The sequence below is a fragment of the Portunus trituberculatus genome, chromosome 42, assembly GCF_017591435.1.
Source record: "Portunus trituberculatus isolate SZX2019 chromosome 42, ASM1759143v1, whole genome shotgun sequence".
Lineage (NCBI taxonomy): Eukaryota > Metazoa > Arthropoda > Malacostraca > Decapoda > Portunidae > Portunus > Portunus trituberculatus.
In genome coordinates this window covers 27558920-27563868 of record NC_059296.1, presented here as the reverse complement: position 1 = coordinate 27563868, position 4949 = coordinate 27558920, and the positions used below count along the sequence as shown (strand labels likewise).

Genomic DNA, 4949 nt, shown 5'->3' with positions numbered 1-4949 from the left:
AAAGATGAGCGAATCCATGTCTAGCCTCACAGTGCCTTAGATCATTGCTGTTGAGTTTCGCATTGATGACCCTATAGCGAGCAGCGATCCTGTGGTCCCCCCAGCACGGCAGCGGGGATTCCACACAACAGGCACCCGCAGGCCCCGCCCATCCTGTGACGTCATGGCCGAGGTGAATTCCTGTCAGTGTCTCGGAAAAGATCTTGAATAACACTGGTTTCCTGTGTGTTAGGCTCAATACTTGTGGCATCTGAATCAATTGTATATTTGTACAGGATAGGAAGCTCGGTAGGGAAATAGTTATAAGTGCATTGATTTGAATGAATCACGTGAGATACACAAGTGTGCACTAGATTCACGCTGAGCGACGCTGCTGGCAGAGGTTCCCACTCCTGCTGCTTTTTCCTTCACCAAAGGCCACGACAAGGTGATTAAGACGATTTTCCTAGTTTCCTTAAGAGGATTGGCATTATGTTGATATGTAAAGGAGTGATTTAAGATAACACTTATTTCCTTCCTCTACTCGTGGCAACATTTCCTTCCTGTATCATAAAAGTAACTAATCTGGTAGTGAGAATTGCTTCTTTAAAATTCCCAATACTACTGTGGTGTGTGGCAAGCCCACGTTCATGTCAGCGCTTCCTTCCTCCCGCTCAACTTAACGCGTCGCCATAAGGGTTAGTGCACAAAAATATCCCAACTTCCGAAGAAATGCCGTGACGCTTGGTGGGGGAGACTCAAATTGTCGTCATTGAGCATACCAGTGTGTGTGTGAGTGAGAGAGAGAGAGAGAGAGAGAGAGAGAGAGAGAGAGAGAGAGAGAGAGAGAGAGAGAGAGAGAATTTTGTATTGGTATTAAACTTGAAAACTTGAAACTTTCCTCTGCTCAAGTTTTTATGGAAGAGATAACTCGTAAACAGGTCCTGCACCTCTCTCTCTCTCTCTCTCTCTCTCTCTCTCTCTCTCTCTCTCTCTGGCCAGGCCGGAGAAGGGGAAGTGTGTGTGTGTGTGTGTGTGTGTGTGTGTGTGTGTGTGTGTGTGTGTGTGTGTGTGTGTGTGTGTCCTTCGTGCTCTGGCTCTCCCGTGCTGCCTCTGTACACCCAACAAAAACATTCCGGGGAGAACATCAAGTGTGTACAATCCTTCCTTCCTTTAGTTTTGTCTTCTAATTGTTTTTGCTTAGCTAGTTCTCTTTTTCTTTTTCTTGTTTTCAGTGTTGTCTTCTTTAGTGGTGTATTTTTGTTTAGCTATTTCATTCTTTCTCTTGTTTTTTTGTATTTTTTTCTTTTTCTTTCTTTCTTTCTTTCTTTTCTTTCTTTATAGATGGAGATGACAGATGGAATTAAGTAGCTTTGTTTATACAGAGACTGCCACGTGTAGGCCTGACAGCTTCTTGCACCTTCCCTCATTTTCTTATGTTCTTATCTTCTTCTTCTTCTTCTAATTCTTCTTCTTCTTCTTCTTCTTCTTCTTCTTCTTCTTATTATTATTATTATTATTATTATTATTATTATTATTATTATTATTATTATTATTATCATCATCATCGTTATCATTATTATTATTTTTACTGTATACAAGTATTTACGTTTACGCCAAATATGTATGTTTAATGTAATGCTATTGTGTATTGTATAAGTTTCTCTCTCTCTCTCTCTCTCTCTCTCTCTCTCTCTCTCTCTCTCTCTCTCTCTCTCTCTCTCTCTCTCTCTCTCGTATGGGGAAGGCTCATGAGCGTTTTTCTTTACTTTTATGGAAAAGTAAATATGGTCATATATCTCCCTCCTGAAAATTCCATCACATATAAGAACATTTCTCTTTGTTTCTCTCGGCCTTTAAACTAAAAAATTCCTCCCACGCTTGTGCAGGAGGTAGGATGGTCCAGGATTACATGTATAGGGTGGCCATGGACGCGTGGTAGTCAGTCTGGTGTTACCCGAAGTGGTGATGGTGAAAAACGTTTGTCACGGAGCGCATCATGTACACAACAAACACAGTGATGATGAAAGCCATTTGGAAATATCGGTGATAACAGTTAGAATGATGATAATAACCCCATCATCACGATCGTGGGAAGAATAAGGACTGTATCTTTTACACACCAAACTGCGAGCAAACATAAAGGCAAGTGTGGTTATCCAAACTAGATATTAATAGCAACAATTATGCAGATACTTCACCTTTTGCGCAGCTGTTCACTTCTGATTGCTCTTCACATGAGCTGCTGATATTCACACACACACGCAGTATTGCCCCTTTCCCTCCTTCGCTTACCATTAAATCGCAAATATCCCAGGACTGAGCGAGCGTCTTTTCTTTTTTCTAGGCCATACTCTTGCTATGAGAAGTGACGTATCGTGTGTGCATAGCTTTGTGAGAAGAGAGAAGGTTGATATTTTGATGGGCAGCAGTGATGACTGGAGGAAGTGTGTGACTCAGCTTCCGTGATTGCCACAGGTATACGGATATGAATCTCCGTCATTAGCCATTCCTGTGCACACACTCATCGCGGAGTCGTGACTACACTATAAGCCAACGAAAATGTACACTCCAGACCATGATCACTTGTGGGTGCCCCGTTATGTATGACAGCGACACATCTCACTCTCACTGAACGTTTAGCTGTCACTGCCGGGACTTCAATCTTGAGGAGAATGGCTGCTCGATAAATGTGGGCAGGTGTAAAGGAGGCTGTTCTCTGTGTGTGTGTGTGTGTGTGTGTGTGTGTGTGTGTGTGTGTGTGTGTGTGTGTGTGTGTGTGTGTGTGTGTATAGCCCTATTCAGAAACGCTTTGCACTCTCACGACGACTATTTCCATATTTCTAATTGAAGATACAATTTTTATGGTTTTGGTGATGGATTAGCAAGATTTCTAATTGATCATAAGGAGAAATTGTCTTGAAAACCCAGCTAGTTGTCTAAAGGGGACTTGAAAAATTGTCGTGGTGAAAAGGCAAGGTGTTTCTGAATATGGCCGTTAGAGAGAGAGAGAGAGAGAGAGAGAGAGAGAGAGAGAGAGAGAGAGAGAGAGAGAGAGAGAGAGAGAATAAATGTAAACATGAGAACGTATATATAAATTCCCAATGATCTCACGAGGTTTTCTTTCCATACTTAGCATCCTTGTCACCTCAAAGATATAAGGAAAAAAAACGTTATCAAGCAGTGCGCCTTGGATGAGTGTGTGACCTTCAGATACACAGGTGGACAGGTGGAGAGGACTGACACCACTAACTAGTAAGCCGCTCCACACTCAAGGCAACGTAATTATGGCATGAATCGTAGAATATAAAGTTCCCTATTGGAGAGATTTTGTTAGCTGGAGGAGCTACTTCTTGTGTCAATCTTTGTTATTCCACTCACTGCGTATCACTGGAATGTGCCCAAAGGATTACACTGGAGAGGGAAAATAAGTGAAACGCATCCTGAAACTATTTGGTATTGCAGCACCAGTCTGGAGTAACGAAGCTATGTAGGTAAACAGAGAAATGAAACTGTCACTCAGGCACGGATGGAGATGAAAGGGTTACCTGTGTGGTGTGGTGAAAGTGGTGTGGGGAGCAAAGCCAGCACACACTACCTCGCGCACCAGACTGGAGTTTTCTACTGGCGGCTGCTCACTAGCTCACCGCCGTGCCGCGCTGGTATCCCTCAGGCCAGAGTCTTCACCCCTGTCGAGAGTTGCTACGTAGGACAGGTGGGGCAGTTGCAATGTCTCATTATTTTCAAGGCGTGGTATTGTTACAAAGTTCACCAGCCACACGCTGGCGGACGAATTCAAACTATGCCAGTATTTTCTGTCGAGTAACGTCAGGTATTTCCCTGCAATGATAGTATTGATACGTTGCTAACATTACATCTCTGAAAGATTCACTTTAGGAGGGTGTACGTGGTAGTTACGCTATGGTGTGCTGTATTAAGTGAAAATGACAGTCCCATCTGTAATGAGGTATATAACAATGAAATGTTCTCGCATCGTGCTTTATACCGGATGAAAACAGTTTAGTCTGTTGGAGAGGGACTTGCGTCACTCTATACATGTACAGGTACCAAAGGTGTCTCTTACTTATCACCAGACCAGCTCAGACTCACATGCTGGAAGTGATACTGTGCAAGAGGAAAGTGGCATACTACAGCACTACTCGCAAGCTTGTAATCTTATAGTTTAACCCCTTCAGTACCATGATACGTTTCCATATTCACTCTGCTTACTATTTGGTGATTTTATACAGCTCAGAAACTCATGTGGGAGATTAAAATAGTGAAGACTGTGGCCATTGATCTTCTAACCTCCATAGACTGTTGCTGATGTCAATAAAATCGTCTAATCACACCCAAAACTCAAGATAGAAATGCGTCCCAGTACTGAAGGGGTTAATCACAACACGCGGCAGTGGAACAATAAGGAAAAGCATTTAATGAGATATGTTCGTCAGCGTGAATGGTGCAAGGATAGGAGTGCGTTAGTGTATGGGTGGCGTCAATCATGAAGCGATGGTAGACGAAACATCAATGCCCAGTGTCTGACAACAGTGGATGGAGGGGAGGCGCACCGTGCAGACCAAGGAGAGTACCGTCTGGTCTCTAGGAGCATTGTTATCACTCAGGAAGCAGATGAATGATAAGATGTTGATGAATTTAAACATGCATTACTTACTCTGGGTTATTATTTTGAGCGTATTATCAGTGTTGTTTTAGGACAGTGTTTTGTTTCGTCATGTGAATGAGAGGGAAGGACTGGGAAGGCTCTCAGGAATATCCAGGACTTATGGATCATTTGAAATAAGTATGATAACTCACCGGATGTTATTCACACACACACACACACACACACACACACACACACACACACACACACACACACACACACACACACACACACACACACACACACACACACACACACACAGTCGAACGTTGCCTGGGAATGTCAGCTGTAAATGAGTATATCA

General features: G+C 43.0%; 1 protein-coding gene across 3 annotated transcripts in view; it reads right to left on the bottom strand.

Annotated features, from left to right (window-relative positions):
• Positions 1 to 3683, bottom strand: part of LOC123517599 (solute carrier family 28 member 3-like) — a 34507-nt gene extending 30824 nt beyond the window's left edge. The window contains exon 1 of one of the 3 annotated variants that reach the window (XM_045277863.1): positions 3528 to 3683. The gene's annotated coding sequence lies outside the window, so the exon portion shown is untranslated. The remainder of the gene's footprint in view (positions 1 to 3527) is intronic. The other 2 variants (XM_045277861.1, XM_045277862.1) reach the window with 2 other exon arrangements.
• Positions 3684 to 4949: the final 1266 nt, after the last annotated feature.